At 42.3% G+C, this 12,058-nt stretch overlaps 1 protein-coding gene across 2 annotated transcripts in view; it reads left to right on the forward strand.

The window, feature by feature from the left end:
• Positions 1-12,058, forward strand: part of DCC (DCC netrin 1 receptor) — a 1,041,949-nt gene that overhangs the window by 337,366 nt on the left and 692,525 nt on the right. The gene's annotated exons all lie outside the window — the stretch shown is intronic.

Consider the following 12,058-nt stretch of genomic DNA (forward strand, 5'->3'; position numbering starts at 1 on the left):
CCCGTATGCTTTTCCTGAGCCTTGGTCTTGCAGAAGATATTAAGGGACCTCTCCAGCAGAAAAATAAATATCTCATTTCCAGGAACTTCAACCACTGTCTACTCGCAATACATTTTCTTTTTCTGTGCAGCCAGTCAATATTCCATCTGATCTAAAATGTTGTTAGGAGGTGCCAAACTTATTCTGAACTTTGTATATGGGCTGTGGACTCTCTTAACACAATGTTGTTCTGCTATATCCCTTTGATCTTCTAATACAGTGGTTGTTAAAGATTGGGCCATGGCCCACATCCAGTCCGTGATCTCCCTTCTCCCAGACTTCCAGCCTACTGTAGATCTCCTAACCTCCTATAGTGTCTCCAGCTTTCATAGTGTCCTCCTCAACCTCCTAAAATGGTCCACAGTGCCCCCAGGCCCCCTGAGAGACCTCAGCCTCCCACAGTGCTTCCAAATCTCACAGTACCCCCCCCCCCCCCCCCTTAGCCTGCTGCAGAGCCTCCAGCCCTTCATAGTGCCTCTCAACCTCCAACAGTGTCCCACAGTGCTCCCAAGCTTCCCCCAGAAATCTCACCCCCCACAGGACCGCGAGTTTGCTTTGGAGTCTTCTAACCCACTCCACAACCTTAATCCCTCACAGGGCACCCAGCCACATCTGGAGCTTTCCATTATTTTAATACATGTTTTGCATTCCAATACTTTTGTTGTGTGAGTATACATTTTTTCTCTTTATTGTTGAGGCATGGAAGGTTTTGGAAGACTTTACTGGGCCCAGGTCTCAAAAAGGTTGACAATCATAGTTCTGGTGTCTGTGGTGCAGAAGAAGCAGCACAAGAGTCTCCTTCATAATTTTTAAAGGTCCTGTCCACCCAAATGTGATATTTTAGTTAGCAGTGAGGCCTAATGGAGAGTCAGCCTCTGGCTTCTTATATCTTGGATAATCCAGTGTTGAGATCTCCCTGTTATAATTTCTGAATCATTTCATATCCGCCTGGGAATTTAGGTGTTCTCGTCCACCTTTGTGTGTTCCAGCTCTTCTTGTTACACTCTCCATAACATAAAAGAAAAGAAAAAAAATCCAGCAGTCATGGTTATAATGGGCACAGCAGGTGGGTAGAGTTGATAACTTAGCTCAGAGCTCTCACCAATAGAGTCATTGAGAAATGTAAGAAATTGTCCAATGTTTTAACTATTCAACCTCCACCAAACATTGAAATATCACCGAAAATATATTACATTCACTATAATTATGGAATAGTAAAAATACTTTTATTTTCCATAAAGTAATGTTAAGTGGAGTAACAATAGCCAGAGCAGACCAAACAGCTGCTATGGGGCCTGGGATAGAAGGAGGCCCCATTAGCCAGCTGCTACAAATGGGAGTCCCCCATCAAACATTTACTATGGACCCATAATAAATTGTTACTCCCTTGCTGATTCTATCTATGACTAAAGGCTTCCATACATGTGCCCAAAGGCTACAGTCTGCATTGGAATTCTTGGAATTTTATAAGCCTCAGATTAAACCAGAACTAAGTACTGTTTTTGACCTATCTTTAGTATTAAAGTGTGTCCTCTATGCTCTTCTACGTGTTCTGTGCTTCATCTCCACTTCTCCAATGTTCTGGCTTTCATTGGGCTACTGCACATATTGAACAAATGAGCTGTGTTATGCCCAGTGCCACACGAGCTCCTCCTGTGTAGCCTGGCTATCATGTATACAGTCCCTTATAGTTCTTAGGACTACCAGGGTGACATAATGCAACAGTGGGGGCTACCAAAACGCTGCACACAGCTTGGCAGCGCAATGCCTACTGGGAAATCACTAAAGAATGACCTGTATGTGGGCAGGGGGCTTATCAGAATCAGAAGCCCCAAGGAGACCCCCAGATCCCACCCCCCCCATGTGAATGAGTATGGGGTACATTGTAACCCTACTCATTCACCAAAAAAGTTTCGAAAGTAAAAAAAAAAAACCAGACAGTTTTTGACAAGTTCTTTATTGACCCCCTCCCAAAAAAAAAAAAAAAATGTCCCCCGAACTAGATCCAACATCATCACGATAAACCCACCTCCCACTGAACATGACATGTCCCATTCAGGGGCACACGCCAAATGACAGGTAAACATGGGGGCGTGGTCCCCTGGTGATGCCACCGGGTGGTCCAGCCTCCATGTCTACCTGTCATTGAGTGTTTCTTCACGTGACATGTCACTTGCAGAATGACAGGTAGACATGGAGGCTGGGTCACTTTTAGAATCCACCTGGTATAACAAATATGTGAACCAAATCCCGAAGAAACTAAATGAATCCTGAAAACGAAACAGACCAACACAATGAAAACGAATAAACAAAATTTCTATCTAACTGTTGCATCCGACACAACATTTTCCGGTGTGCACATGTCTGCTCTAGGGAGTGAAGATAGTTAGCTATGAAGGGCTGAAGACTCTCTCCCATGTGACGAGGATGAGCTTCCTACGCCTGGAAGTGGCAATGTGCAGCTAGTTAGGCAGCCATTAAAGTGAATGTTGACTAGTCAAGGCATAGGTTCGCCTTAAGTCTAGTGACTACCTGCCAGCTGTGTATCTGATTACCTTGGACTACCTCCTTGCGTACATATTTTTTAGGGAAGTAATGCACATGTGAAACCTCATGCCACCAAAGAGCTACATGGAAACTGAGAGAGAATACTCAACTTAACTTGTGACACAATAGGCTACTTTATTCTAGCCTATTCTGCTCTTTATTTTAGTGAGCACCAACTTGCGATGGGGACTTATTACTGCCTTTTGGTGCCCATGTCTACACAATCCTGAATATCCTTCTCCTAAGCGTGTCAACCCTGTCTCTGATATATGTTCAAGTAAGCGAGACCTCTGAGCCGCCACTGTGCCTCTCCATCCTCTTGCAATGTATGAAATATGTCTGGACAGTAGATGACAGATCTAATGTCACCCCGCCCCATTTATCCCGTTTATGATGCCACCATCAGTCTGGCCAGCCGCTCTGTACATAATGTAAAATGTCAGCTGGTGTTCCATAGGCTTTAGGGTTGTCATGCAATGCAGCAAAAGGAGGACAAAGCTCAGCTCAGTATAGGTGGTTCTTACTTGGTTCAAGGTGTCTCTTTTGCTGCATTTAGTGTTTATGAACACTGGGGCCAGGGGCGGACTGACAACTCATGGGGCCCCCGGGCAATAAGGGATCATGGGGCCCCTGTGTCCACACCCACACTCAAACCACACCCAAATAAGCCTATGAAAGGTACCAGGGGCATCTCATGGGGCCCCCTACTGACCCAGGCCCTCGGGCAGTGCCCGAGTTCCCAAATTGTCAGTCCGCCCCTGACTGGATCCACACCTATTATTATACAGGACTTATATAGCGCCAACAGTTTGCTCAGCGCTTTACATTATGGAGGGAGACAGTACAGTAACAATACAGTTCAATACAAGAGGGATTAGAGGGCCCTGCTCCTTGGAGTTTACAATCTAGGAGGGAGGGGATAGTGGTACAAGAGGTACTTAGCTGTGGGGGATGGAGTGGTAGGAGGAGTAGTGGATTCCAGTATTAGCTGGGGGCGGGGTAGGCTTCCCTGAAGAGATGGGATTTCAGAGTGCGCCTAAAGGTGAGCAGAGTAGGCGATAGCCTGATAGCTTGGGATAGGGAGTTCCAGAGGATGGGTGAAGCCCTTGAGAAATCCTGGACACGAGCATGGGAGGAGGAGACAAGGGAGCTAGAGAGTAGGCGGTCTTGCGAGGAGCGGAGAGTATGGTGTGGGTGGTATTTAGAGACAAGATCGGTGATGTAATTAGGGGCAGAGTTATGAACGGCTTCACCTAGAGATGAGGGTGTGTTGGCATACAACCAATATTTAAACCCTATTTTATTTTTAGTGGTTTAGGTTGTCATACAATCTCACTAACTAAGGGATGTGTCCCTAGAGATAATTAGGGCTTCCAAATGTTGAAGAAGCAACCTTTTCTAACATTTAGATTCAATGTGGTTGTAAATCCTTACAACGGCCCAGTGAAGTGACTGACTTCAGTTGATACACAGGGATGAAACAATTTCTCCTACATGAGTTGTACCTGTTTATCTGTAGCGTTCTGTCCCCTAGATCCATTCAAAGTGCAGAATTTACACAAAATCTCTCAGCTCTGAAAAGCAGGGGGCAGGGAACTGAAGTCTCATCAGCGAGTAGAGCTCTGGGTGCTGATTGGAGGGAAGAGACACACACCCCTTCACACAGCTCACATGAGCAGAGCTGAGGCTGTCATTCTGCTGGAGCTCCTTCCTCTGTCACCTTTTTTTTCTCTTGGTGTCAGGAAAACTCATCAGAAGTGACTCACACTGATAGCAGAGGAACAAAGCCGTAGACTTTGATCCTCTGGGAAACAAGACTGTATACATGCCAAGACATTCATAGAAAAGAGGTAAATGATGTTGGGAGAGTCCTTAGATCTCTTTCACACTGATTGCAGTTTCATCCACCCTCTGAAAAGTTATCCATTGTAGATCACTTTTCAGAAGGAAGTACAGCAGTGGTGTCCAGGAGGAGTTTTTTTGCAGCTGAATGGGGATTTTGTATAGAAACATTGTGCCATTAAGCAAGCACATGGCTTGTGGCTGCGGCATGACCCCATTGACTTCAGCATGTCAAGTTAAAAAATTTGGAGGAAAATACATTTTCTCTCAAGATTTTGGATACTCAACCTTCTTAGGATCTTGCTGAAAAGATTGAAGTGGGTGATACGATAAGTATATATTTATTGTTTTTACAGCATTAATGTAGTGATTTTGAAGCACCATAAAACATAACTCCATCTGGTGGCTAAATGTGATATTTTTCCGGTATAAATCAATGAAAAACGTTCGACCAGCACAGGAAATAGCCTAAAAATATTCTTTTTTTTCTTATTTGCACAGAACGAAAGTACACTTTCACTGGGTGAAGTTCAATGCAATTTTTTCAATATACACCCCTATGTAATAAACACCTTGACTTGTAGTGCGGGGACCACTTTAAAAGCTATCTAAAGTTCTACAAATCTTTGCAATACTTTTCCTGCCATGAAATACGCCCAGCATAAATGTACTTTGTTTCCCAGAAAAATTAGATATAATAAACATATACATGAAATGCATTCTTCTCTAACTAATCCCAGTTTGAACAGATACTGAAAGTATTTGCACTTTATCATGGTTTTCCTGAGCAGACGCATGCTTTATTTATTGTGTTGCTGTGCTGTTTATTACATCGCATTGCTGGATTTTGATACATGGTTTTATTTGTTTTTGCGCTCTCAGACTTATGTTTGTATCAAATATATCTACAATTTCTCTGCCGCTGAGTTCTGAAATGCAATGTGTGATGGAGTACAGGATTCTTTATGAAAAGTTGTTTATTTGGAGTAATAATGTTTGCTGTTGGAGGCCGTTAAATTTAAAACAGCAATCTTAAAAGAAAGATGTTCCGTGAGATGTGTTATCTCATTAAATACGCTTTAAAGAAGCAAGCATGCGGCAAGGAGTGGTGAAATGCAAGGTTGGTTTTTGGATGGAGACATTATGCAGTCAAATAATCAATTATTAACTGGTTCCAGCCCAGCCTATTGTACAGTGACAACCAGGTGGGACAGCTCTTGTTCTGGGAGGATGTCATAAGACATCATTCCATTCTTGCCGCACATGCGTGCCCCTGGGGGCATTCAGCGTAGCAATTGGTGGTGAGCTGTGTCCCTTGGAGAAAAAAGAAAAAAAAAGAAAAGAAACAAAAAGAAAAGAAAAATGGATAGAGGGAAGGTAAGCAAATGGGATAGTGAAAGAAGGGATAGGGGACCAGAAGACATGGGATAGAGACAGAATCAGAGAGAGAAAGACATTTAATTGAGACAAAGAGGTAGAGAGGGAGAGAGGCATAGGTGCTGATTTACTAAAACTGGAGAGTGCAAAATCTGGTGGAGTTCTGCATGGAAACCAATCAGCTTCCAGGTTTTATTGTCAAAGCTTAATTGAATGTTAGAAGCTATTGGTTAGTATGCACAGCTGAACCAGATTCTGAGTGCTCCAGTTATAGTAAATATCCCCTTTAGTGGCAAAGAAAGCGAGATTGGGGGGGGGGAGGAGAGTAGAGAAGGTGAGAGGGGGGAAGAGTGAGTGAGAGGGTAGACTAATGATTCATTGTATATCTTATATACGTATGAATACTTTAGCTTTTTTCCCTTGTCTTTCCTCTTATTCCCAGTAAATTTACACAGCTACTAACTTTGAGAATTTAAAACATTTTTCCTCCTATAGTCCAGGCCTTTGGCTGTAGGAGAATTTACTGTTTATATAAACATAAATAAAATGTTAATAAGGCGCAGATCTAGTGTGGTAACCGGCTGCTAATCTTTCCTCTTTGTTATACCTCGGAGGACATATATAACAGCTACAGCCGGCTGCCGACAACAAGTCTTCTCTCCTCTTTCTGAGCTCGCTGAGATATATTATGAAGACAGCTCCAGCCATTACGTTGCTTGCAGAAATGATCGTTTGGCCGAAAAGTGGCCACATATTAAAATACTGTGGGGCCAGCAGATTTTATGTGATGCATTGCTTATTAAATCACAAGCAAGTTCGTTACTTGTTATTCCCCAACACTGAAATTTATGGTCAAGTTGTGATTCAGCTTTATACTTGCTTTTCAATAAATGATTGCAGCCTGGGAAGCTGGACCCTTCAATAATGCATGACCCGTAGTTATGCGAAAGGCTTGCTAATATAATTGGCACTTGTTTAGCTATATTTCACTTGTTTGGGTTGTTGGCTTTTTGACACCTACACAAAAAAAACCAGTAGAGTTAATATTGCAGAGAGGGTACCATAGCAGCTCTAGGAAGTTAGGTAAGGAGAGTAGGAGGGATCAGACACAGCTGTTGAGTGGTTGGCTGGAGGGGTGATGGAGTTTTCAGTTCTTCAGTGGTTATGGTTAGTCATACTAGTCTAAGATGTATTTTAGTGGTGGGTTTGCTGTACATTTAACCTGATCTTGGATAAAGCAGTGTCCTTGAATACTTAGGGGTTTATTTACTAAAGCTGGAGAGTCCAAAATCAGACTCCCTTCTGCATAGAAACCAATCAGCTTCCAGGTTTCATTGCCAAAGCTTCATTGAACAAGCTGAGGTTAGAAGCTGATTGGTTTCTATGCAGAAGGGAGTCTGATTTTGGACGCTCCAGCTTTAGTAAATAAACCCCTTAGTGTCTTCACTGGCACATTGCATTAAAGTGTATGTATAGCAAAAAAAAAAAAACTTGGATAGAGTAACGGAGGGTTTAAATCCCCAATGTTTTATGTATCACAGTGGGGAAACTTCCCTTGACTTCCTGTTTCAGTAAATTCTCAACTTAGACAACTGTCAACAGATCTGGTGTTGCCATTGGTATTCTTGGTGGCAATGGGCAACATGTCAAAAAGAGATGGTGTGTCTACCACTTAACGGAAACACAGACAGCAATAAAACTTGGGTAAGTGGATATATGGTGCTGGATACCCACACTTTTTTTTTATTATCACCCAAGGTAGAAGTTGTTTGGGTGTATGGTGCCTGCACATTTGGTTGGAGGCCTCTTCATACCATTTGGGTTTCGATTGTCAACTTGAGTTGTGAATGGATGAAGTGAACCTTGAATTGAAGCACCACAATGTCATATTAAAGTTCAGATATAGGTTTATTCAGTAACATCAGGTGGAGACTGTGCACAGGTCCAACATGTTTTTGGGGCCAGGCCTTGTCCCCTTTGTCGAGAAATTGTTGTATATAAACTAGGTATAAAAACATTTGGACTGGCATATTAGATTCACTTTAGCAATGAGATTAGGGTTTCTAATCCTTCCCTACTCTATCCACATCTGACAAAAGTGACTATACATAAATGTGGAACTATTGCTAATACTCATTAGAACTGAAGAAGCTAGTGAAAGTGGTGAAACGTATTCAACATTACAAAACCAGTCCATTTGAATGTGACTACTACTCAGAGGACACTTTATACCCGTTCAGTGATTTTGCTCTCGTTTCTTGTCTTACATAAGCTTCATTTATATTATGAACACTCAACAAGTGATAAAACATATGGCAATAGAGAGGGAGCAGGATTACCTCCTATGCCAATGATTGAGATAATGACTGTTCTGTTAATTAACCTTGTAATTGTTAAATGTACAGTAGATTAAGCTCTTCACAATCACCCTGAAAGAGTGACTAATTCTTCATTCAGCACAGAAGAGGTTAAATCTTTATGGAGCAATCTTTGAAGATGATTATTATTATTATTATTACCATAATAATAAAGGCCTATTAATATTCTGTTTTCTTGTGTAGGCATCTGAAGGGGGTTTCTACAGCTGCCCCTCTTACTACCCTTTTTCACAATAAATGTGATCTTCCATAGATATTCATGATTTTGCGACTGCAACTGGTGCTGTAGCTCTATACATCAGGAATCCAGTGGAGATATTGGACTAGGAACCTCCATACTTTACCTCCCTATTCTACACATGTCATCTCCCCAGCCTGCAGCATATTAGAGTAACCACTATGAGCATATTTGTATGTCTAGGCATAGTCCAAATGTACCCTAAACTTCCCTTTTACCCCTCTAGATCATGTGTCATATTTTATTTTTACCTTGTTCCTGTAGTGTGAAACTATTTTTATTACTTGCTTTCACATTTTTATCTTTAGCTTAGAACATCTTAAACAAACATTCTCAACCAGCATCCCATGGAACCCTAGGGTTCCTCCAGAGGATACTGGGATTTCCTGGGACGTTCCCACTTGATGGTTCCTGCTTCCATAGTTCAAAGCCAACAGCACTTGGCAGAGCCAGTGGAATGGCACCAATGTTTTATAAGAGGGTCCTTCCTCCCAATGACCAACAATGTAAAGAGCATGTTCTCAGTGACTCACCAATGAATTGGTTCCTTAAGGGTACTCTGAGACAAAGGTTTCTCCAAGGTAGACAGGTTAAGAAAGTTTGGTCAAAGGGATACTAGGGGTGCTTTAGGAAGCTGGCACCAAGCCGTGTATCTAGTAGTAGTTGATCAAATTCAAGTGGACTTGTTCTGTAATGTTGAAGACATTTTTTCGCTTGTCCAAGCCGCTTCTTCAGTTCTACAGAGTGTCAGGAAAATATTCCCTTCATAGGACTGAAGAAATAGTTTGGACAAGCTCCAGACTTCGCCAACATTACATAACAAGTGCAACTGATTAAATGTGACTAACTACCACTGGATATACCATGATCTACAAAAATGAGAACCTTCACAGACATACGGATGAGACAGTGGTTTTGGTATCTGCGAATGCAGTCATCTGGAGGTCTTAGCCAGCTTAGCCAATAAACAAGTGCTTTTTTCTAGTTTTGAAGAGTGGTTATAGGTTAGAACCCTTGTCAAGTTGTTAAGGCAGTCCCTTCCAGCCCCTGTCAAGTTGTTAATGCAGTCCCTTCCAGCCCCTGTCAAGTTGTTAATGCAGTCCCTTCCAGCCCTTGTCAAGTTGTTAAGGCAGTCCCTTCCAGCCCTTGTCAAGTTGTTAAGGCAGTCCCTTCCAGCCCTTGTCAAGTTGTTAAGGCAGTCCCTTCCAGCCCTTGTCAAGTTGTTAAGGCAGTCCCTTCCAGCCTTTGTCAAGTTGTTAATGCAGTCCCTTCCAGCCCTTGTCAAGTTGTTAATGCAGTCCCTTCCAGCCCTTGTCAAGTTGTTAAGGCAGTCCCTTCCAGCCCTTGTCAAGTTGTTAATGCAGTCCCTTCCAGCCCTTGTCAAGTTGTTAATGCAGTCCCTTCCAGCCCTTGTCAAGTTGTTAATGCAGTCCCTTCCAGCCCTTGTCAAGTTGTTAATGCAGTCCCTTCCAGCCCTTGTCAAGTTGTTAAGGCAGTCCCTTCCAGCCCTTGTCAAGTTGTTAATGCAGTCCCTTCCAGCCCTTGTCAAGTTGTTAATGCAGTCCCTTACAGCCCTTGTCAAGTTGTTAATGCAGTCCCTTACAGCCCTTGTCAAGTTGTTAATGCAGTCCCTTTCAGGTAGTTTCACCCCCCTCACCTTTTGCCCTGGTGACCATTATCAAGAAGACAGAAAGTGGTGGGAATTTAAAAATGTTACAATTGTCCCAGTGCCAACTGTGTAAGAGGGGAAGTTCCTACAGTTTGTACAGATTTCCTTGCACTTCCTATCTTATCAAACAGAATACAGATAGCAAAAACCACAAAAAAGCTTTGGTTTTACATACACTTTAACACCACTCAATATTTGTTCTCTTCCTGCTGTTGAGGATGCATTGTTGAAGAATCTCTGGGAGATAATTGGTATTTATTTATTTGTCTTTTTGTAATTTGAGGCTTTCAGCTTCCTGATGATGGGTATAAATCACACATGTACACTCAGCGTGGACATGTTTATATCTATTAAGAGTCCATAATAAGAAAAGGCGTTGTTTTTCTATTTTTTTTACTTTAACACCCCACTGTGCAAGATTAAGATTGATTGAAGTGCTTTTTTTGTCCCTTGCAAAGCACTCTTTAATTATTGTGCCATTATGCTAATGCATGCAAACGCTAAAAAGTGTTCCCTTGGTTGGGAGTGCAGGGAGCACACACAAAAAAAAGATTAAAGTGTTAGTCTAAAGTACAAATTAGTTTATTACATTACTAAACAGCCTTCTAGGGTGCAGGTGTCCTGCATAGAAAATAAACAGCACCGTCACAAGGGATAAAATGTGTTGGAATAATGTTTTGTTGTGACTTTCGATGTGCTTAAAGGCGTTTGGAAAAGCAATTACGCATGTTTATGTGGTTGTTGTGGCGGCCGCCTGTTAAAATGAAGCTGCGATCTTGTGTATAAAAACACAGGTATTGGTGGGCTTTTCAGTAAGCTTGTTAATTACATTCTTGGTTTACAAATTTGTAAATGTATATATTAAAGCCCTTCTTTAAACTAGAACGGAAGGCATTATTTTCGCTAAAGCTGAGGCTCTTAAAGGCTCTTAAAGCTGAATTCCAGGCAAACAGCCAAATAAACAGAAACCATACATACAGGGCTTTTTTCAGCAAGAACATGGAGGAACACAGTTCCGGCACCTCCAGCATTGAATGTATGTAATGGCAAGGGGTGATGGGGTGTGCTGGAGGGTCTAATTATGCTGGCTGCTGGTGGATCTTTTGTCGCTGAAGAAGATCTATTTTTGTGTAGGGGTCTCTTGTTGATGGGGAGGTCTTTTGTTGCTGGGGGGGATCTATTTTTGCTTTAGGGGGTCAGTTGTTGCTGGGAGGGTTCTACTGTTGAAGGAGGGGCCTATTGATGCTGGCTGCTGAAGGGTCTATTGCTGATGGCTGCTAGTAGATCTCTGGTTGCTGCTGTGGGTCTATTGTTGCTTGGGTGGATACAATGTTGCTGGGGTGGTATTTTTTTGTGGGGCATCTATTGTTTTGCAGAGTTATATTATTGCGGGGGTGACCTATTGTTGGGGGGTCTATAGTTGCTGGTGGTGATCTGCTGCTAGCTGCAGGGGGTCTATTTTACTGCTTTTCTTGTTATCATGAACACATTCCATACAAATTACATAGCACCACAAAATGATAGTTGGTTCTATATTCTTTAAAAGGTGCAATACTGGGAAGTGAGTAGGGAGTGGAACTAAGGGACAGTGCTCGGAGGTGGGTTAGGGGTGAAGACAAGGGGTGACTCAAAAGGGGGGAGTTCCTGCACCTATTCTCTGAGAAAAAAAAGGCATACATATATGGGAGATGTTTTATCTGCCAAAGGATTTGTATTCCTGTCGATCCAGCTCTGAGATTCACAAATAGAGGTGGATTCATTTACTCTATCGCACATCTCTGCCACTTAGCACATGCCTGTCTGATCTGATTTTTCTCTTCAGCCATTAAAGTGGTTGTAAACCTCTGAAATGAAAAATGAGTAAAGCATATCCTTCTATAGTGTGTACTTGTCTCTATCCAAAGCACCTAGTGTGATTTCTGTCGCTTTTCATTCCTCTGCCATATATATGAGTCACTTCTGACAATC

The sequence above is a fragment of the Staurois parvus genome, unplaced genomic scaffold, assembly GCF_062004578.1.
Source record: "Staurois parvus isolate SC_StPar_1 unplaced genomic scaffold, SC_StPar_1.0 ptg000272l, whole genome shotgun sequence".
Classification (NCBI taxonomy): domain Eukaryota; kingdom Metazoa; phylum Chordata; class Amphibia; order Anura; family Ranidae; genus Staurois; species Staurois parvus.